This window comes from Lepidochelys kempii, chromosome 3, assembly GCF_965140285.1.
Source record: "Lepidochelys kempii isolate rLepKem1 chromosome 3, rLepKem1.hap1, whole genome shotgun sequence".
Lineage (NCBI taxonomy): Eukaryota > Metazoa > Chordata > Testudines > Cheloniidae > Lepidochelys > Lepidochelys kempii.
Genome location: NC_136382.1, coordinates 132,356,939 through 132,380,285, shown reverse-complemented (window position 1 = coordinate 132,380,285; position 23,347 = coordinate 132,356,939). Strand labels below are relative to the sequence as shown.

The 23,347-nt window shown below is 49.3% G+C and overlaps 1 long non-coding RNA gene across 1 annotated transcript in view; it reads left to right on the top strand.

Annotated features, from left to right (window-relative positions):
* Positions 1 to 695: 695 nt before the first annotated feature.
* The window catches only part of LOC140908294 (uncharacterized), a 159,971-nt gene continuing 137,319 nt past the window's right edge, over positions 696 to 23,347 (top strand). Inside the window, exons 1-2 of the long non-coding RNA XR_012157826.1 lie at positions 696 to 772; positions 2,758 to 2,905. This is a non-coding gene — a long non-coding RNA (uncharacterized LOC140908294). The remainder of the gene's footprint in view (positions 773 to 2,757; positions 2,906 to 23,347) is intronic.

Genomic DNA, 23,347 nt, shown 5'->3' with positions numbered 1-23,347 from the left:
GCTAGAATTCAGAGTAGCAGCCGTGTTAGTCTGTATCCACAAAAAGAACAGGAGTACTTGTGGCACCTTAGAGACTAAGACTAGACCATGTGCTGCTGTGGCTGATTGGAAGTGAGGGTTTTTTGATAAAAAGAAAAGGAGGACTTGTGGAACCTTAGAGACTGACAAATTTATTTGAGCATAAGCTTTCATGAGCTACAGCTTACTTCATCGGATGCTTATGCTCAAATAAATTGGTTAGTCTCTAAGGTGCCACAAGTCCTCCTTTTCTTTTTGTGAATACAGACCAACACGGCTGCTACTCTGAAACTGGTTTTCTGATAGTCTGTTCATGGCAGGTGACAACTAATACCCCAATTCACATCCTTCTTACATGCCCCTGGGAGGATGTGGTGCTGCATTTCAAAGACAGACAACAGACGTCAGAAAGAAATCTGGATTTTTATGATATAAACACAATACATGGGGAACATAAAGATCCCAAATACATAAAACATCAGACTTTAAGCTGTGCAAATGTCAGGATACCTATCTCGAAAAGCTGGACATTTTAGCCCCTTTCATCAGTATTATGCCTCACTTCTGCCTCTTTGGCTTACCCATAACCTCTAACCTTTCTAATCACCCATTTGCAAGGATGTGTCCCAGCATGTTTTCATCCGGTAGCTGAAACTCTTTTTAAACCTAGCAGGAACAATCTGCAGAAGCAACAAGAAAGCCATTTTGAGACTGACTGATGAAGGGATAAGTACCACCATCCTTTCAAGATATGGTGAGTATTTTGAGTACTGTTATGTTTCTTCCTTATTCTCTCTCCTGAGGAGGGGGACTTCATATAACTGCCCCTAGGCTATATGATGGAAAGCTCTACCAATGCAATAAGCACGAAGGGCCAAATTCAATCCTGGTGACATCAGCGGATTGACAGTAGGAATGAACTTGGCCCAACGCATCCTATTGCATAGTACAATACCATTGTGCAAAAAAGAAAGACTGCAACAAAGAGGAGAGACAGCATTATTACCTGGATGAATCCCCAGCTGTCTTCCAGTTTAGTGGGAGCCTTTAATACACTAAGACTCAGTATTAAGGTAAAGAATTAGCAAGTTTATTGGTTATTTGTAGCATTGTTGTTGGTGTCTGTAAAAATGACTCAGTTTGCAGTGTCCTGTCTCAACTGGTCCTGGATAAAAGGGCTGAGGGAATGGTTTGGTCAAGATTTGATAGCCTGCTATTGCTTTAGTTTGGCAAAATTAAGTAATGATATCAGTAGCTTAGAATATTGACCCTGTATGTTGGACTTGCAGCATGCCATATATGTGCCTGGGGCTTTAGAGAAAAAGATGAAAGCAGGGCCCCTTCTCCAAATTGCTTCAGTCTAGGGCAGTGGTTCTCAAACTTTAGCAACCCAAGGACCCCTATTTTGATTAGAATTTTTTGTGGACCCCCAAACCCCCATTCAGCCCCAGACCCCACCCCCACCCCTTCCCCGAAGGCCCCGCCCCATCTCTTCCTGCCCCCATTCCACCCCTGCTCCTTCTTTTCCCCACCTCTTTCTGCTCCCTCTCCTGAATGCGCCCCATGCCCACTCCTCCCCCTTCTTCCCAGCGCCTCCTGGATGCCAAGGAACAGCTGATCCGTGGCATGCCGGACGTGCTGGGAGGGAGGGCAAGGAGTTGAGGGAGGGGGAAATCAGAGGGAGTTGATCAGTGGGGCCCGCTGACCCCCTGGAGTACCCTCATGGACCCCCAGGGGTCCGCGGACCCCAGTTTGAAAAACGCTGGTCTAGGGTAAGCAGAGAAAAATGGAGATGACAAACTGGGAAAGGGACTGTGAGGAGAGGTGGATGAAGACAATAGGTATGTGTCATACTGTAGACCGAAAGCTAAGGGGGATGCACAGCTTAGCCCTTTGGGCATAAGTGATATGGAATAGCCGAAGCCAGCCACAGAGACAAATTTCTTACATATAAACCTGGAGACTGACCATCGCAGATGGCTGAGGAAGATACATATTAGTAGACACTACATGTTAGAAAATATCATCAAAGAAAGAAGGCGCAGGTGGCTGGAACACGTACTCTGAGATGGGAAACATGCTGAGCAAGCACTGAACTGAGGGAGGAAAGAGAAAGCGAGGGAGGCCAAGGAAGAATTGGCAGAAGACAGTGACAGAGGAGACTGGATGTGCTGGCAGCACCTGAGAAGAAGTCCCACAACTAGCGAGTGACTGTAATCAGTGGAGGAAGTGACCTGCCGGATGGGTCAGCAGCACAGGATGAATTAAGGTCCAAGGAAGTTAGGTTCCTTTGGAAATCCCATCCTAAACAGACTGATGCTGTAGAGTGCTTGCTGTTAGGGACAGGTTTTGGCTGGACTTATGCCAGTGCCCAATGTGTGGGAGAGGGTGTGTAACAAAAGCTCTCCACACCTCCTTGGGCTCCTCCTGCGCAGGAATGGCCACAACCCCAGTCCTTGGGTTCCCTACGCACAGTGACTAGAGATGTGCCCTGCACTGGCTGGTGCACTAAGTCCCTGGGGGTGTGTGAAGACTAGTGCTGTTTCAAAGCAGGGAATAAGCTGGACCATCTCACAGTGACTCCACAAGCTGGTACTTGTTCATGGTAATTGCACTCTTGTACTCCACAATCTAAACCATAATAAAAATTTTTTATCTAGCCCTTGAGATTGCCGAAAAAACTCTTCAAAATGTGAATCAAATGTTAACCCATGAATTTCTGCCTGCTCGAATTTGCAGACAATATCTCTGAGAGGCGCAAACCACCTGCACTTGCCTCAGTGGGGTGTTAACTCTGAATCCCAGTGATGACTATTTGAACGTCAGTGCCAGCTAGCTCACTGCTGATCAAAGGACATGAGAAAGAAGAGGGATATCATCTGATAAGGTTTGTACAATCTACTATGAATGGTGTGTCTTGGTGACCCCTAGGGAGTGGAGCTTGGATTGTGGGTGGAGCTTGGGAAACCACCATTACTTTTCCCCCCCAGTATTTTGACTTCTTCACTGGTGTTGCAAAGGTGTAGCTTTGGCTCCTTTATTCTAACTGCTTCAGTCCAGTGTCTCCAAGAAAAGGCCTTAGATTATCCCATAGTATTAGAAACCTGTGTTCCACTTGTTTTAGAGAACAATATTTTTGTGCTGTACCCAATCAGGATCAAGATTATTTATACCTTTATTATAAATGTCATACACTTATTTATAAAATGTTATTTCTAATGTTTTACTGTCACTGTGCTCTGAACTTGTGAACAATTAGCCAAAAGAACACATTTTCAGCCCTACTTTTCAGTAGGCTTAAATTGAAATGCTTTGAGCTTCTTGGATGACAGATGCTGTAGAGGGGCAATGTATTGTAATTATTAGATAGTTAACAGACAAGTGACAGCCATGCAGCAATCTGACGAATGGGCACTGATTTAATTTGGTACTTTCTTGATAGTAAACATTAAAAATGAATAGAGATTGCAGCTTGTGAACCTATCTAATAAAATAAATGGTGACATCAAATGCATAAGCACTACTGACCCTTGCTCATTAAAATATTTCTTAGAGTGCTTACAGCCCCTTTGGTGGGCTATGCTTTTATCCTCTTATGTTAGGAATGCAGCTCTTGACTCAATCATCCTGAATAAGGATTTAAAACCCACAACTTCCTTTCTACAGAAGATTAAAGCCTGATGCAAATGTCATCACATTGAAAAGCTTGGTAATACTTGATATGGCTTATATGGGGACCACACAGTATATCTATAACTAGGACAATCAATGCAAAGTTATTTGACTGCTAGCTAGTTTCTACAGGAATGAACATTTTTCGTTCTCAGGCAAATTGTTTAGTGATATTTTTAGGGCGTCATATGCACTGTCTGGCTTATTGATTATTCAGGTCTCAGGGCTGGAGGATGAATCACCATGTCTCCTAACAAGAAAAAAAGTGACTGATGTGTGTAACGTGATTGCCAAATGTGATATATTCCCTGCTTGTTGCTGGTCCTCTGGGAGGTTAAGTGCCTAGTACACCTAGCAGTTCTTAGGTGATCCTTTAGCTCAGGGGGTAGAGGATTGTGCTTAGCTACTGAAGAGCCTCAGTTCTATTCCTGCTCAGAACCCATGGGAGGAGGCGGTTGTGCCGGTTTTACAGACCACGTATTATTTCCTTTGTCGATAATAAAATTATCCTTAAAATAGCTTCTGATGTATTTTCAAGGATGAAACATTCAGAACACTAACTACAAACGATCAGTGGTTAAGGCCCCACAGAGGACTGGGTTGTCACAGCACTTACGTGGCTGTGGGGAGGGGTCCAAAGACGTAATACCCCCCTGGTGCTCTCCTGCTCAGCTCTGCTCAGAGTGTGACTTCAGCTGTAGTGGGGAGAGCAGTGGCTGCTTACCCAACTCTCCCTGCTGCAAGCAAGTGAGAGGAGGCTAGGATGTGGGAGGAGCCCTGGCTCTGCCCCACTGCTCATTGGCCTGAGTAGTTTGCTGAGTACATGTAGGGAGGAGTAAGTTGTGCCCTGAAAAGGGATGAGGTGATTTACTTCTGCCCCAGAGCAAGGTGGGAGCAGGGGAGAAATTGCAATGCTCCAAGTCTGGTCTACTCCTGTGTGCCACCCCAGATGCAGGTCAGACTGTAACCCTGCAACCCATCTCACAGGGCCTATGAGGACCCCATTATGTTGAGTTTCGTGGGCATTTCTTTTAGGGATGGGATTTCCCCAGGAAGTCCAAAGAGACTCATTCTACCTCCTCTTCCTATCATGCATTTGATATAGTGAGTGGAGATGTCACCTGCCAGTGAGGCTTCAGATGAAGTGAGTCCTTGCGGGTTTATAGAATCTTCACCAGATGGGGGCTCACCTATGGGATTTGTAATGGGGAGTTCGTTGTGGTGGGAAGGGATGTATTTTCTTAGGAGCCGTTGACAGATAGTGAGTATTTCCTGCACTCAGCCTACAGAGTGATTACACCTGCTCTCCTCTGGGACCCTACTTTTGATGGTGACAGAACCCAGGAACAGGATTTTAAATACATTTTGAGCACACTTCTGCATTTCTTGTATTCTAGCACTGTGGGCAGCCCTGCAAGCATTTGCTGGAGCACAGACTGACAGACACATACATGCCTACCCACTTTTCATTGCATTTCTATTACATGACGAGACACAGATTCATAGATTTTAAAGCCGGACGGATCATTACGATCATATACACGAAACTCCTGTAAGAGCACAGGTCATAGAATTCCTCCCAGTGTTTCCTGCATCAGGTCCAATAATCTAGGGTTGAACTAGAGCATATCTTTTAGAAAGGGATCCAATCTTAATTTAAAGACATCAAGTAGTAAAAAATCCACCTCATCCTTTGGTGATCTGTCTCAATAGTTAATCCCCCTCCCTGTTAAATGTGTGCACCTTATTTCCAATGTGAACATTGCTGATTTCTGATTTCAGCCACTAGATTTTGTTTATACTCCAAAGTCCATTATAATATGGTACTGAATAAATATCATATGAGAGAACTGCAGCTTTTACTGGGCAACCTTTACTCCTAGTCACTCAAATGGCAACGATGAGCAATACCCCTAGGCTGCCTCTCTCTGTAGCTGTGGGATGCTTAAACTGCTGAGAAATCTTTCAAATTTACTGCTCTCGTTTATGCAGGATCTTAGCGGATCTGCCTCTGTTCCCAAGCCAATACCAAAAACTCCCTGGACTTTAATGGGTGCTAGATAAGGCTCCCTAAGAAAAAATGAAATTGTTAAGGTCATTGGTAACTTGACCGGCTTGACGGACATTTTTGCAGTTATATGTTGGCAGCAGAGTGAATACTTTAGTGATCAGGTGGCAGACTATGTCTTCCTACTATATACACACACAACTGTACCCGTTCCTTTCTGCTCTCCTCTCTTAGGGTGTGCATGGGAGCTGTCACATTTCTAATATGGCTCTGATCTATATATTGATCCTAAGTCTTTTCCTTATGCAGTCTCTGTTTCACATTTTAGCTCCAGGCTCTACATCCCCATTAGAAATGTTGTCCCACGAGATAGGAGATGCACCAGCTGATCACTGAGCAGTAAATAAAAGCCAGCCACCAATGTCTGTGATTCATTAAAAGAAAAGCAAGAACCTTCTGTGAAATGCTACATGTTTTCCACCCAGAGTTCTTAAACCCCAGATCCTGCGTGCTGGCCATAATGCTTACCAAAAAAGAACAGTAGTGCCAGATGCTTGTTTCTAGCAATACATTCATGTTGAAGAACCAGCAGTAAGAACTCATTCCAAGAGCTGCTCTTTTCACATGAATTATCTAAACTATTTTTCTCTGAGGAGTCATCATGGCCAATGTGTGGACTATCTAGAAGAATTTGTTAAAACACTTGAATAACAATAGCTTTCCTTTGTATAGCACTTTCTATCCTGTATGATCACCAAATAAGTTCTTAAAAATGTTGCAAACGGTGTCTACCAGAATCACTTCCCCCACCTTTGCACTACAGTCAGTGCTGGCATAGTCTAGAAGCTGTTTAGTAATACATAATAATGGTGTAGCTTGAGGGATGCATAGTCCAGTGGCTACCTGTAGGGAGCCAGGGTGGCTCCCCTCCAAGCCAGAGGGTAAAGATCCACCCTCTCAGCCTGAGGGGGAGGGGCCAGGTCAAGCTTTCGCCAATCCCTGGAAGGGGAAGGGTGGGACAGGAAGTACAAAGGGCGGGGCCCTCTGGCCCGTGAAGAGAGCACCAGGGAGGAAGACAGACACAGGTGGCTGGCTGCTCCCTCGCGATCCTGCTGCTGATCCAGGCGAAGCCCTGGGCAAGGAGGAGCCCGACCGGGAGGAAGGCCTATGGCAACCAGGACTGCCAGCTGCTGAATACCCAGAGGACCTGGAGGGGCCTGACTGCAGCCCAGGCCGGCGTGAGTCCGATACAGAGGGGGAGCGGGAGTGGCCCGCAGTGGAATACCCAGAGGAACTGGAGCTGCCCGCAGCGGAATACCGGAGGAGATGGAGGGACCAGAGCGGCTCTCAGCAGAATACTCGGACGAGATGGAGGGACCGGAGCTGCCCGCAGCGGAATACCCGGAGGAGATGGAGGGACCGGAGCGACCCGCCTGAGAGACCGGGTAGGAAGTAGCCCAGGGGCCGAACTATACTGTGGGGTGGGTGTGTTTGGTCAGCGGGCGCGGACGGCCCCGCTGACCCAGCATCGGGACTTTCGCCTCCCGCCACTGTCAGGGCCCTGGGCTGGAACGCAGTGGAGTTGGGTGGGCCTGCGTTCCCCTACCGTGGCCAACCTGCCTGAGGGGCATGCTACTGACTCGTGCCGGTGCTCCCCTGCCGGAGGGGCGCGCTCCTGACTCGTGCTGGTGCTCCCCTGCCGGAGAGGCACGCTGCAGACTTGTGCTGGCTCTCCCCTGCCTGAGGGGCGCGCTGCGGACTCGTGCCGGCGCTCCCCTGCCTGAGGGGCGCGCTATTGACTCTGGCCGGCACACCTTCCCCGCTAATTCCCCAATGCCCGGAAGGTGTGGCGGAGGCCTGCCAGTGAGACCGTAGCTCTCCATTGCCCCTAGGGGATCGGAGGATTGACCGAAACCTGTCACAAGTGGTGGAGAATGCGGGCAGGCGATCCCAACCCCCGCCGAAAGCGGTTAGTGTGAGGGCGCCTCTGAAACTCCCCTACTGGAAAGATGGAGATGGAAAGGCTTATCAAGTTCCTGGCTGAGAGCCAGCAACAGCAGCAGCACCAACTCATGCAGCAGCTAGGTGCCCACCAGCAGCAGTTGCTTCAAATCCTGGGGGCCCAGTACCAGGAACAACAAACCCAGTGCTTCCAGCAGCTTGCAACCCTGTGGTCGGGCCATGGTGGTGCTCAACCGGAGCGGGCAGCCACCCCGACCCCTCCCGCCCCACCTATCTGTCTGGCCAAGATGGGGCCTGAGGATGACCCGGAAGCCTACCTAGTGACCTTCGAGCGGGTTGCCTCAGTGGCTGGTTGGGCGCCTGACCAATGGGCGACGCTCCTCGCCCCATATCTGATGGGGCTAGCCCAGAAGGCTTACCGTGGGCTCCCAGAGGATGAGGCCCGCATTTACACTCAAGTGAAAGCAGCTATCTTGGATGCCTTCGACATTACCCCGGAAACCTTTCGGCGACGGTTTCGGGAAAAGGTCTACCCACCGGGTGCCAGACCCCGGGCGGTGGCACAGGAACTGAAGGATGCAGGTACCCGATGGCTCCAACCCGAGCGTTGAACCGCAGCTGAGGTGATGGAACAGGTCATCCTCAAACAATTCGTGCACATCCTCCCACCCCAGGGGAGGGCTTGGGTGTTATGGCTCCGGCCACAAAGTCTGAGCATGGCCGTCGCGCTTATGGAGGACTTTCTCAAGGCTGAGACCCCTATAGGACCGGCCGCCCACCCCCCAAACCCTGGACCCAATGCACAGAAACTTGAGTGGAGGGGGTCCACCTCCCAAACCAACGCACCCCACCGTACCCGACGACCAGAAGGCGGCAGGACCGAGTTTTCCTGACGGCCTGAGTCAAAACCACTCTCCGGCCCTGGACGTGTAACCCGACCACCAGGCCCCAGCCCACTCTGTGGCCCCACTGGTGCCCCCACGCGGCTGGCGTGCCCAGAGGTAGAACCTGGTTTCCGATGTGGTGAATATGGGTATCTGCAACGGGGCTGTCCTGCAATGGACTTCAACTTTGGCTTGGTATGCGCCGGGGAGCGACGGGCCCGTCTGCCCTCCGTGGCCAAACTGACAGCTCCCATGGAAGTCGCCGGGGTCCCCGTGGTGGGTCTAGTCGATTCAGGTTGTGGGCAGACTCTTGTCCGCCAGGCGCTTGTCGCGGACACCAAGCGGACCGTCGGGGAACTACGGATTCAGTGCATCCACGGAGACGTAAAATCGTACCCCATGGTGCGGGTCCCCATCACGGTGCACGGAGTAACTCAGTTAATGAATGTGGCGGTGGGGTCATCCCTCGCCTATCCAGTGATCCTGGGCCGTGACTGGCCAGACTTCGTCGAGGTGCTCCAATCCCTACCCACCAAAGAGGTGTTCGAGGGAGCCCCGCCTGAGGAGAAGACAGGACCTGACTCGAGCTCCGACCCTGGAGCTGACCCACGCCTCACCCCCAGGCAGGATGGCCTGGAAATGGCGGGTCTCCCTCCTGACCTGGTGGAGTTTAGCAGAGATCAAAGGGAGGATCCTACGCTCCAGTTTGCCTATGAGCAGCTGGCCCGGTGGATGGTGAGGTCGTGGAGGCGCAGTGCACCACCCAATGGCCCAGGTTTGAACTCAACCACGAGCGGCTCTACCGCCTTGACCGAGACCCCCAGACCCAAGTGGTCCGGACCCAACTCGTGGTCCCCTGCATCCATCGTCAGGCTGTCCTGAAGCTTGCACATGACATCCCAGCTGCTGGCCATTTAGGGCAGGAAAAAACCGTGGCCAGGGTCCTGGCCAGGTTCTTCTGGCTCGGCGTCCACCGTGAGGAGAAGGAGTATTGTGCATCGTGCCCAGACTGCCAACATGCAGCCCCGGCCGGGGTACGGAAGGCCCCCCTGGTCCCGTTACCAGTCATAGGTGTGCCATTTGAACGGGTAGCAATGAACCTGGTCAGGCCTTTCCCAAAAAACAAGGCAGGCCATCAATACATCCTCGTCCTGATGGACTATGCCACCCGCTTCCCGGAGGCCATCCCCTTAAGAAGTATCCCGGCCCGCACTATCGCTGCGGAACTCGTGAAGATCTTCACAAAGGTGGGCCTCCCACAGGAGATACTCACTGATCAAGGGACCAACTTCACGTCAAAGCTGTTCTGCCAGGTATGTGCCCTATTGGGGATTAAGAAATTGCAGACCTCGGTCTACCATCCCCAGACTGACCGATTGGATGAGCGGTTTAACCGGACCCTGAAGGGAATGTTGCGGCGTTTCCCCACCCAGGACCTCCGCCAGTGGGACCAACTGCTCCCTCCTTTACTACTGGTGATTCGAGAAGTCCCACAGGCGTCCACGAAGTTCTCCCCGTTCGAGCTCCTCTATGGGCGGCGACCCCGCGGGGTGTTGGACCTCTTGAGGGAGACTTGGGAACACAACCCGTCCGCAACACAGGGTCTCTTGCAACATGTCTTACAACTGCACGGGTGGCTGGCGCGGGTGGGCGAGCTCGCGAGGGAGAACCTAAACACCACCCAAAGAGCCCAGGAGCAGCACTACAATTGGGGCGCCCAGGCTCGATCATTTGGGCCAGGGGACCGAGTACTCTTCCTGCTCCCCTCGGAGGAATCAAAGCTTTTTGCCCGCTGGCAGGGTCCGTATGAGGTCCTCCGCCAGGTAGGGCTGGTAACCTATGAGATTCAGCAACCTGGTCGCCGGAAGGAAAAGCAGATTTATCATGTAAACCTCTTAAAACCTTGGCAAGACCGGGAAGGGCTCCTAGTGGCCCCATATCCCCCCGAACTGGAACTGGGGCCCCAACCACCCGGGGAGTCGGATAATGGTGAACCCCAGCTAGCAGAGACACTCACCGTCGAGCAGCGAGAACAGGCACTCTGCTTAGTGAGGGCATTCCCCAAGATGTTCACCACGAAACCTGGGTGGACTACACTCACCTACCATGTGATCCAGACGGAACCCGGGGTGGTGGTCTGAGAGACAACCCGGCCATTGCCTAGGCAAATGTGGGAGGCCATAGAGGAGGAAGTCCAGGTGACATTGGAGCTGGGTGTTATTGAGCCCTCCCAGAGCGAGTGGCGGAGCCCCGTCGTCCTTGTACCGAAGCCCGATGGGAGCCGGCGGTTTTGCATTGACTTCCGGAGGGTAAACGTCATCTCAAAATTTGACGCTTATCCGATGCCTCGCGTCAATGAGCTCCTCGACTGGCTCGGGGAGGCCTTTATATCACCACTTTAGATCTCACCAAAGGGTACTGGCAGATCCCCTTGGATCCCAGGTCCAAGGAGAAGACCGCGTTTGCCACCCCTTCAGGGTTATACCATTTCACCCGGATGCCTTTTGGCCTACATGGGGCCCCAGCAACCTTCCAGCGTTTGATGGACCGGGTGTTGCAACCACACACGAAATACACAGCGGCCTACCTGGACGATGTGGTCATCTATGGCAATAACTGGGAGGAACATCTGAACCAAGTAGCGGCAGTCCTCCGGGACCTCCGCGCAGCCGGACTTATGGCCAACCCAAAAAAATGCCAAATCGGGCAGGAGGAAACCACTTACCTGGGGTACACCTTGGGCCGGGGACAGGTCCGCCCCCTCATCGGGAAGGTCCAAGCACTCCAGGAATGTCCGGTGCCGACCACGAAGAGGCAAGTACGTCAATTTTTGGGCTTAGCTGGTTATTACCAGCGGTTTGTACCCCACTTTACAAGCATTACAGCCCCGCTAACGGAGCTCTTGACCAAGGACAGTCCCCGCCGGGTGCATTGGTCCAACGAGTGCGAGAAGACCTTTCGAACTATCAAAGAACGGCTGTGTAGCGATCCAATACTCTTCAGCCCTGACTTTCATCATGACTTTATTGTCCAGACAGATGCCTCAGGTGTTGGGCTTGGGGCGGTCCTCTCTCAGGAGGTGGACGGGGAGGAACACCCGATTGTTTACCTCAGTCGGAAGCTGTTCCCCAGAGAACGGAACTACTCCGTCGTGGCGAAAGAGGCCCTAGCCGTTAAGTGGGCAGTCGATGCTCTCCGCTACTACCTCCTCGGGGCCCCCTTTATACTGGTTACGGACCATGCACCCCTGAAGTGGCTTAATAAGATGAAGGACAATAATGCCAGGCTGATGCGATGGTATCTCGCTCTGCAGCCTATGCCTTCACGATTCACCATCAGGTGGGACAAGACAACGCCAATGCGGATTTCCTATCCCTCCTCGGAGAAGGTGAGGACGCCAGCTCCGAAGATCAGGAGCTGGATTTGAGGGGTGGAGTATGTAGGGAGCCAGGGTGGCTCCCCTCCGAGCCAGAGGGTAAAGATCCACCCTCTCAGCCTGAGGGGGCGGGGTCAGGTCAAGCTTCCGCCAATCCCTGGAAGGGGAAGGGTGGGACAGGAAGTACAAAGGGCAGGGCCCTCTGCCCAGTGAAAAGAGCACCAGGGAGGGAGACAGACACAGGCGGCTGGCTGCTCCCTCGTGATCCTGCTGCTGACCCAGGCGAAGCCCTGGGCAAGGAGGAGCCCGACCGGGAGGAAGGCCTATGGCAACCAGGACTGCCAGCCGCTGAATACCCAGAGGACCTGGAGGGGCCTGACTGCAGCCCGGGCCAGCGTGAGTCCGGTACAGAGGGGGAGCGGGAGTGGCCCGCAGCAGAATACTCGGACGAGATGGAGGGACCGGAGCTGCCCGCAGCGGAATACCCGGAGGAGATGGCGGGACCGGAGCGACCCGCCTGAGAGACCGGGTAGGAAGTAGCCCAGGGGCCGAACTACACCGTGGGGTGGGTGTGTTTGGTCAGCGGGCGCGGACGGCCCCGCTGACCCAGCGGCGGGACTTTCGCCTCCCGCCACTGTCAGGGCCCTGGGCTGGAACGCAGTGGAGTTGGGTGGGCCTGCGTTCCCCTACCCCGGCCAACCTGCCTGAGGGGCGCGCTACGGACTCGTGCCGGCGCTCCCCTGCCGGAGGGGTGCGCTACTGACTATGGCCGGCACATCTTCCCCGCTAATTCCCCAACGCCCGGAAGGTGTGGCGGAGGCCTGCCAGTGAGACCATAGCTCTCCATCGCCCCTAGAGTTTCGGAGGATCGACCGAAACCTGTCACACTACCCTACAACCTAGATGAGGTTGAAGTCCTAGTTCTGTTACAGGCTTTTTGTGTGACCTTGGGCAAGTCACTAGTCTCTCTGTGTTTCAGTTTCCCATCTGTAAAATGGGGATAATGGTACTTCCCTACCTCACAGAGGTGTTGTGAGGCTAAAAATTGTGACCTGTGCAGACAGTATGTTGATGGGGCCAGATGAGTACCACAGACAATAAGTCTAAGACTGAAAGTGAAGAATACCTACCAAATGAGAATTTGGCCAGATTACTATGGGTATCATCTGGGGGTTCTGCTGTAAGTTTTCCATCTAGCTACTCCCCTGGTCCAATCTACTTAGCTTGTAAGATCTGATAAGATCACAGCCCAAAGTGCTATAGTGACAAATTGTGTAATAGTTGCCCATCGCTCTCTCGTCTTAGCATGGCCACCCTCAGGGCCTCAGAACTTGACTGCAGCCACACTCAGCTTTTTAGATGGCAACGGGACTCACAGTTGCACAGTATTACTGAAGCAAGTAGCACACTATGATTCAAAAGAGGATTAGACATGTATATGAATAGCAATAGTCTCTACAATTGCATTAGCAAGGGTCCAGTTTATGAGTGCTATCAATCTTCATGCTTCAGGGAGTAAGCCAATCTCTAGTTGGGATAAGAAAGACATTTTGCTGCATCCCATCAAAGCTATTTCCCAGGTGCATTATTGGAATTTTTGCCTTTCATTGGCACATCCCACTACGGTCACTGTTGAAAAGGGATACTGCACTGTATTGGACCATTGGTGTGCCCAGGCATGGCAATTCCTCTGTGCCGTAGCCTCTTCATATCCCAAATGTTAGGATGTTTCTATGAAGTGTCATAGCTGTGTTGGTCTCAGAATATGTGAGAGACAAAGTGAGTGAGGTAATATCTTTTTATTAGACCAAATTCTGTTGATGAGAGACAAAACTTTCAAGCTCTGCAGGGCTCTTCTTCAGGTCAGGATGTTCTTCAGGGTGTTTCTAAGCGTAGTTTTAAAATATGCATTGAAATCAAAGCTATATTATTGACTGGCTCTTCTTACAATTAAAAAAAGACAGTAAGCTCTTTGGGGCAGGGACCTTCTTTTTGTTCTGTGTTTGTCCCGCACCTAGAACAATGGGGCGGGGGGCTGGTCCGTGACTGCAGATCCTACAAATAATAATGTCAATAAATGTTGAGAACAAAAGAAGCATCAAACCATGCCACATTTTTTATATGACATGGGATGCTTTTTAATCTAGAAACAAAATATTGTTCCCCAGCTGTGACTATCTAAGCAAAGTTGCAGCCTACAGCATCTTCTAATAGCAGGGATAGAGAACAGGTTTTTTTAATGGAAACTATAAATCCACATTATGGCAGCACATTTTAAATGGAATCTTGAATGGACTCCATGCTCGGTTGTGCAGACGTTGTTCTTTTTAAGGACGGAAGCCAGATTCAAATGATGTTTTGGAGCTGCTTGAAATGGCTGCGTTCTGTAAATCCCTTGCTGAGAAAGAGGAATGTTAAGAACAGCACTAAGGATTCATTTTACCTTGGGCTGACAGACTTCAAGCTTTCCCTGAATTCCAGTGATGGACCAACCTCAAAATAATACTTCTACAGCATCTGCCATCTAAGGATCTCAAAAGCAATTGATCAACATTAACAAATGCAATCCCTGTCAGGGTATATGTCCTTGTTTTATAGCTGCAGAAACTGAATCATGCATAAAGTGATTTCTCAGGGTCACACAGAAAGTCTTTGACAGAGCCAGGGACCAAATCCAAATTGTCTGATTAACAGGCTGTTCCTGGACCAATCATCCTTCTTTTCATATAGTCTTGAAATTGGGATGGAAATCTTGTCTTACAAGCTATTCGCTACTTCCTGGTTCTCCACAGTCTAGACGTACCACAAGAAGATCCAGAAGCACAAAGTGTGGAGGCAAGTGATTTAAAAAAATAACAATATCGAACTTTCTCTCTGGTTAAGTTTTGAGCAAAGACGCAGGCCATCTCTTGTTTATCCTGTTCAGTTTGCCCCGGGATCCTCCTGAATGAATTCCAACAGGAATGCTGCCATTCAAGTCATGATTGGTCAGTCTCCTTAAAAACAGGCAGAATAAGCAGCTGCTGCTCACATCCTACCGGGTTGGAAGTGCCTTGTGGTCTCATGTAAGCACTGGGATGTACAGGTTGGCCTCGTCTCATCAATTTCAGAGGGGTAGTTAAATCATGGCCTGGTCTCTCCACCTCGGGTTGGTTGGTGGCCTCCTCACGGTAAAGATGAACCTGGATTAAGCTGCTATGGCAAGGCTCTCCCTTTACTCAAACTTTACATCTCAGCTATATTGCAGAGCCGGACAGACAGCACCATCAGATTAACCGTGATTGGCACAGTGGGAAGTAAGTTGCTGGAAGGCTAGTGCTATAACCTATTTGCTACCAATTTCACTGCATCCAATTAAAGTGTAAATGATCCTGGGAAAATAATGGAAACACGCAGATCATTATGTAAATCAGGCTGTGCAGCTGGTTAGCTGCCAAAGGGCTCCTGTGAATCTGCATTGCCTGAAACAGCAGTGATAAACTAGTAGTATAGATTTCACACTTTTCCTCTTGCTTGTTGCCTCACATAGTGACAAAGGGGCACACAATCCTCAAAGATATTTAGGTGCTTACCTCCTGTCCAGATTAATAGGAACTATGTGCCTAAAGATCATTGAGGATCTGGGCCAAAATGAGCATCAGAAGTCACCAGTGGCTTAGCCTTTTGGGAGGTTAGGGCGATCTCTCCTTGTAGGCTTTACAGCAGAAGTGGGTTTTTAAGGAGGGCTTTTAAAAAGGGAGCAAAGCTTCAGTCATCTTTTCTGAGCACATTAACACATCAGTATCTCAGAAGTAGATGTAGAGGGATTGGTTGGGTTTTAACTCCCTGCATATGGGGGCAGGGGCGGAAGAGCCTTCCCAAAAGTGGGGGGACACGGGTGCCCACCCCCTCCGTGGATCCACCGCTGCTCCTCCTCTTCCCCCTGAGGCCCTGCCCTCCCGGCCAAGCCGGCAGCTGGAGCGTGGCCGCAGAGCCCGGGTCCCTCCACCTGCCTGAGGTGGGGACGCCTGAGAGTAGCCCCTGGCCTATGTCCCTGCCCTCCGGCCCCTGCCCAGGGCACGTGGAGGGTCCAAGGCTCTCACAGCTGTGCAGGCGGGCTCCAGGTGCCGGCCTGGCTGGAGGGGGGGGGGGAGAGGAGAGAGGAGAGGGAGGAGTGGAAACTGTGGCAAAATGTGGCCAGGCCAGGCCCGTGGCAGGCCAGGCCCGTTCACTTTCAAAAAGTGGGAGGGTCTTGGCACCCTGGTACCGCCCTGTTCCGGTGCCCCTGTATGGGGACTGTTTTTGCTATAGTTTGAGTCAGATATGGTGTGCCCAGACCCTGTGGTGATGGAGCTGCCTGAGAGCAATTAATCCAAAGTTAAAGCTGAAAGCTTTCTTCCCTGTAATTTATGTTAAGCTTACCTACACCAATAAAAAAGCAGAGGGAAGGGGATCTTGTGAATTTCACTGCTGTTCCAATTACTTTCTTTCCAAAGCTGTTCTTTCATCCCCTCAAAAACATCCATCTCACCATGTGTCCCTAAAATGAAAGGTGCCAGGGAAGCAGTGTGATAGGTCACAACTGAGAAAGGACCCGATTGTTCTAGGCATTGTACGAATACATTAAGAGCCAGCCCCTGCCCCCAAAGATCTTACAGACAAGGCAGGGAGCTGCTGGGGGAAAGGTGAGAGTGTTATCTCAGTTTTACGGATGGGGAGACACAGAGCAGGTCTGCACTGAAATCTTACATGGGCATTGGAAAATCCACACCTCTGAGAGACGTAGCTCTGCAGACCTAACCCTCCGAGTGCACAGTGCTAGGTCAATGGAGGAATTCTTCCACTGACCTGGCTACCGCCTCTCGGTGAGGTGGATTCACTACTGCTCGTTGCTGCAGTGACTGTCTACACTGAACTGTTACAGCTGTAGCAGTGCCACTGTAGTGTTTTAAGTGTAGACATAGCCACAGCGTGATTGAATGATTTGCCCAAGGTCACACAGGAAGTTTGTGGCAAAACCAGGAACTGAACCCAGTTATGTTCAGCCCCAGTCAGTGCCTTAGCCACCAATCCATGCATTCCTCTTCAATTAAAACTGAACTAATCAAGAATTTGACCAGGAAAAAAAGAACATCAATTACCAGTGATGTCAACAGCTGGCCAGTGGACACAAGGGTGGGGGACAGAAAATGTATGAGAAATCCCACATGGGAAAACAGCTGTGGGGAAATAATCAGGAAACCCCTAAAACAATAGAAATCTGGCTTGGTTTTGCGTTTCCTTGCCAAGCAGCATGGGTTCCTTGAACCCCTTGCAGAACAACACTGAGTTTCAAGGTGAAATGTGGTGGCTTTGGCTGTGTTTGACTGAGCATTTGGCTTTGCTGGAACCTGAAACTCAAAGCCTAACGCAGGGGAGGTAAAGGCATGTGGAAAGTGAAACAGGATTTGCATGCACACCTGCAAACCCACTGAGTTTTGCATGGTTCTAGTGCACAATATCACAAGAAGTAAATCAAGATCTACAATTATAAATGAGTCACATGGCAAAAAGAAAATTCAAAAGAATCTTCTCTGTCTTGATTCCTGTCTTTAGCATCTGCTTCTTCTTTTTCGGACACCAGTGTAGATCAGGAATCACTTCAGTGAAGTCAATAGTTACATAAAACCAAACCAGTGTAAAATAGAAAACAGTCCAGCCCTTATTTTTCATTAAAAATCAACAAGGTGGAATTCAGCATTAACTTTTTGTGTTCTGGTTGCAAATCAAATTGATCCCTAATGTCCTGCTGGATAATGCAGTTGTGTTGTAATGCAGAGAGTTTGCAGCATGTCATAACACTTGTGTTAATAAGCAGCTGGTGGCCTGAGGGCTGGATCCAGCCTGCGAGATGATTCTGTCCACCTCCTGAATGATTTTCAGCTGCTTGCATCCCCATGGGCTCCCTGCACCCCTGCTCCTCATAGTGAGGGGTTGCCATTTTTTTCCACAACAACAAGCCCCAAAAGCCCCCAGAGAAGCTCAGAATGTCAAAAAGGCAAGCCCAAGCCCATTATAACCCCCAGCCACTTAGGACATGACTTACAGGCAGTCCAGACTTCATCCGCTCTGCACCATCATCCATCCGGCTGCATTCTGTCTGAGAGGGGTCACTAGGGTGGTGTGGACCTGCCCTGGCCAGCATGATCTTGCAGACATTGTGCATGCAAGGTCATGCTGGCGGGGGTGGGGTTGTGCACATTGGAAAATGGCATCTTCCTTGTGGCACGCTCTGCAAAATGGCATCTTCCATGCAGCGGAACCTCTGTATACGGCCCATGGAGGTGCCCCAAAATTAGCATCTGGCCCACAGCATTGAAAAGTTTGGACTATCCTAAGCTATCCATTTGTGTGATCCACTTATAATCAGGGGTGAAAGTAAGGTGGTCCGGGCCAGTACGGCGTACCGGTAAAAAGTAACCTCCTGTACCGGCCTGTATCACTGACTTTAAAGCGCGTGAAAGCCGCGGATGGGGCGGGGCACAAAAGAGGCAGTGACATTAAAGCGCTGCCGTGGCAAAAGGACCCTGCTTAAAGCGTGCTGCGGCAGCACTGTAACATCCCTGCCCCTTTTGCCCCCTTGGCCGCCGATGCGGTGGGAGGGGGGACGACAAAAGGAGCAGCTACCCCAGGGCCAGCCAGAGCTCCGGGCCCTTTAAATCGCCGCTGGAGCCCCGGGCAGCATGGGCGGGCTGGCTGGGGAATGCTGACGCCCACAGCCCTGCCCCTTCGGCCCGAGGCCCCGCCCCTTTGGGGGGGGGAGAACTGCCCCCCATACCAGTAAGAGAGAAATTTTACTTTCACGCCTGCTTATAATGCAATATTGTCACATTGGGACACCCCAAAATCTGTGTCTCTCTGATTGCCCAACCCTTGCAGGACAGACTCATTGAAACCAAGAGTGTCCCAAGAATTTCAAAATAGAAAAATCTCATGAAGCTCCATGAGTAGATCAGAATGTGGGTTTCAGTGAATCCTGCCCTCTCTGACATGTTGCCAAAGGCTTAGCAAAAAGGTGCAAATTAGTACTCAACTGTCCTTGTGAGCTGCCACTTGTTTTCATTAGGTTGGCTAATCCCCACCTACCGGGGATATTATTTTCAGGCCCTTTTCCCACTGGGATGTGAAACCTTCTTGGCAACTCTCTTGAGAGACATGCTCAAATATAGTTCTTGCCGGAAAGGTGATAACTGAAACAGCTTCACATCTCTGTGTGGTTAGGGTATTGCATATTACCCTTCCCTGAGGTTTAGTGCTCAGTTGGAATTATACCAGGCACAATCAGGTCTTAGCCACACTGATCCAAGGAGCCCTGGTCCTTCCCCTGATGGGAGGTCAGACAGCCTCAAAAGAAAGTGAGAAGTCCCGCTAGCTGTGGCAGCTGAATTCCATTACTGCTGCAGCTTCCTCCCAGGCTGTTGTTAATCAGTGCCACTCCATTATTGGTTGCCAGGGTTTTTGCTCAGCAGGGATGTGTGAGCTGTGTCTCCTTTAGAGACAGAGAACTTCACGCCTGCAAATGCTCCTTGAATCCTGCCAGCTGCAGTATAACAAGGGTCTTGAAGTTGCTCCAACATGTTTCCAGTGTTGTAGAAGGCAGGACCCCCAGCCATCTGCTGAACTCTAGCTAGTTGACTCAGAACAGAGCCTCCTTGCAATAAAAGCAATATAATAAAAATAAAATGACCCTGACTATGCTAGAAAGTCAGAAATTCTTCAAGATCTATATGATTTTGTAATTGGATTTGTGTGTACCGAATAATTATTGTTCAGATTGTGGTAGAGTCCACAATGCACTAGGCACTTTCTAAACACAGAGGAAGACACATGTCCTGAGTTTTCAGCAGTGACTAGTGCTTCTGAGTATCTCCGTTTTGAGGTGCTTGACTTGAGACACCTTAAAGGAGTTTGATTTTCAGAGGCCAGGTGCTCAGCTCAGTTGGGAAGTCAGGCCTTTTTAAGGTGTCTCAAGTTGGCCACCTAAAAATTGAGTCACCTTAAATCACTAGTCACTTTTGAAAATTCATTCCATGCTTACAGCTAAAAAGACAAAGATGGTTGAGGAATGGAGGCATGGATACAACAACATACAAACAAGCTAATCAGGAGGATGAGGGGGGTCATGTCTTAGTCGTTGCAGGTGTTTGTTCAGTTTAAGTTCACCTAGCTGTCCCCTCATAATCCAAACTTATTGTCTTCTTCCCATATTGCTTCCCAGCTTCAATTCCAGAGTCCTTACACACATCCCCTCCCAGCTGGAACCCTGTAATAATAGACAAGTATGGCTGGAAGGGACCTCGAGAGGTCATCCAGTCCATCCCCAGGCCCATTGAGGCAAGGTTAAGTAAACCTAGACCATCCGTGACAGGTGTTCATCTAGCCTGTCCTTGAAAACCTCCAGTGATGGGGATTGCACAACTACTCCTGATAACTTATTCCAGTGTCTAGCTATATTTATAGTTACAAAGTTGTTCCTAAAATTTAACCTGAATCTTCCTTGCTGCCAATTCAGCCCATTACTTCTTGTCCTACCCTAGATGGACATGGAGAACAATTGATCACTGTCCTCTTTGTTGCAACCTTTTACATTTTTGAAGACATGTTATCCGGTCCCTCCTCAGCCTTCTCTTCTCCTGACTAAATATGCCCAGTTCTTTCAACCTTTCCTCACTGGTCATGCTTTCCAAACCTCTTATAATAATTTATCTTTATTTTTAAAGGGACCCTGTAAAGTAAAACAAAAATACCATAACTAAAACAGAAAAGCCTCCTTATTGGAGTTACTAACAACACTTAGGCTATGTCTCCACTACAGCTTATGTCGGCAGAACTTATGTCGCTCAGGGATGTGAATAAGCCACTCTCCTGAGCCACTTAAGTTACATCGACATAAGTGCCAGTGTGGACAGCACTATGTTGGCGGGAGAACTTCTCCTGTAGAGATAGCTTCTGCCTCTCGCAGAGATGGTTTTATTATGCTGACGGGAGGTCTCTCTTCACCAGATGTGCTGCAGTGGCTCAGCAGCAACGCTATATGTCTAGACATACCCTAAGATTGTTAATACTGAAATAACTTAAGACATCTCATGTACTATTTGCCACTTGTGCTGTTTGTTTGCTTTTTCCATTTCTATCTACTTGGAAGGAGAAACCACACTGGTCAGTTTCACTTGTATTTTTAGATGATTTCATTTCTTTCGGGTCACTTGCACTCACACTGTATTGGCATGTTTGATTTTCCACCACTGAAGAGGGATGTTCCAAAAAGAGCACAACTGTTTTCACATGGTTTTGTAGCATCTCTGGCATCTTTTTTTAATAAGATCTGAATTAGTGATCGAAATTAAGAGGACAATTTTCTTTTAACCTTAAAAAAATAAGGAAAAGGAACAGAAAATTAGAACCACATTTTCGCCTTATCTTCCTCTTGTAAATAGATGACTTGTGTGTCCCCACTCAAATCTTTGGAGATCTGGTACCATTCTTACATATTTCCATTTTTTTCTTTTGAAGTGGCAGTCAGGTGGTTGTTGTATTTTAAAATATATATATTTTCTTAATTGTACCTCAAAAAAATCTTGGAGTGTTGAAATGTGAAAAGAAAATTAGGAAGGCTAAGAATGAATTTGAAAAGCAAATAGCCAAAAATGTACCCTCACCTCCTAAATGCAATACATTGTTTAAATGTATCAGAACCAGGATGCCTGCAAGAGAATGAGTGAGTACATTGGATCACCATGGAGTAAAAGGAGCAATTAAAGAGAATATCAACATTGCAGAGGACCTAAGAGATTTCTTTATGTCCGTCTTCTCCACAGAGGATGTTGGAGAGTCTTATTCTTTTCAGGTAATAAAAATGAGGCACCGTGAGAGACTGAGGTGTCAAAAGAGGAGGTACTGAAACAGATTAATAAATTAAAAAGCAACAAGTCACCAGACTCAGATGTTACACACCCGAAGAGTTCTGAAGGAGTGTAAGAATGAAGTGGCTGAGCTGCTAGCAAAAACAAGCAATGTCTCATTAAAACCAATTACTATGGGTATGTCTACACTACGAAATTAGGTCGATTTTATAGAAGTTGATTTTTAGAAATTGATTTTATACAGTCGATTGTGTATGTCCCCACTAAGTGCATTAAGTCGGCAGAGGGCGTCCTCACTACCGTGGCTAGCATCGACTCACGGAGCGGTGTACTGTGGGAAGCTATCCCACAGTTCCCACAGTCTCCGCTGCCCATTGCAATCCTGGGTTAAGCTCCCAAAGCCTGATGGGACAAAAACATTGTTGCGGGTGGTTTTTGGGGATGTTGAAATGCCAATAGTTATCCTTGGAGACCCAGTCTACCCCTTGCTCCCATGGCTCATGAAGCCATACACAGGCAGCCTAGACAGTAGTAAGGAGCAGTTCAACTATAGGCTGAGCAAGTGCAGAATGGTGGTAGAATGTGCCTTTGGACGTTTAAAAGCTCGCTGGTGCTGTTTGCTGACTAAGTTAGATCTCAGCACAACCAATATTCCCATTGTTATTACTGCTTGCTTTGTGCTCCATAATATCTGTGAGAGTAAGGGGGAGACTTTTATGGCGGGGTGGAAGGTTGAGGCAAATCGCCTGGCTGCCAGTTTTGAACAGCCAGACACCAGGGTGATTAGAAGAGCACAGGTAGGCATGCTGCACATCAGAGAGGCTTTGAAAACCAGTTTCATGACTGGCCAGGCTACAGTGTGACAGGTGTGTGTGTTTCTCCTTGATGCAAACCTGCCCCCTTTGCTGATTTTAATTCCCTGTAAGCCAACCACCCTCCCCCCTTTGATCACAGCTGGCAAAGGAATTAAAGTCACTATTGTTTGAAACCGTGCATTCTTTCTTTATTAATTTAAAAAAAAAAGGGAGATAACTGATAAGGTAGCCCGGGTGGGGTGGGGGAGGAGGGAAGGACAAGGGCACATTGCTTATTGTAGCCACACTACAAATCAAAACTGTTTGAATGACAGCCTTCTAGTGCTTGGGCCTCCTCTGGAGTGGAGTGGCTGGGTCCCCGGAACCTCCCCCCCGTGTTCTTGGGCGTCTGGGTGAGGAGGATATGGAACTTGGGGAGGAGGGCAGGCAGTTGTACAGTGGATTCAGTGGCGGTCTGTGCTCTTGTTGGCTTTCCTGCAGCTCCACCAGATGCCTGAGCATGTTCATTTTCTCCCCCATTAGCCTCAGCATTGCATCCTGCCTCTTCTCATCACTCTCACTTAATGCTTTCCTGGACTTTCCACTGAATGCCTCCATGCATTCAGCTGTGCCCTATCAGTGCAGGAGGACTGCAGGAGCTCGGAAAATATGTCATTGCGAGTGTGTTTTTTTCGCCTTCTAATCTGCGATAACCTCAGGGATGGAGATGATAGGGGGAGCATAGAAACATT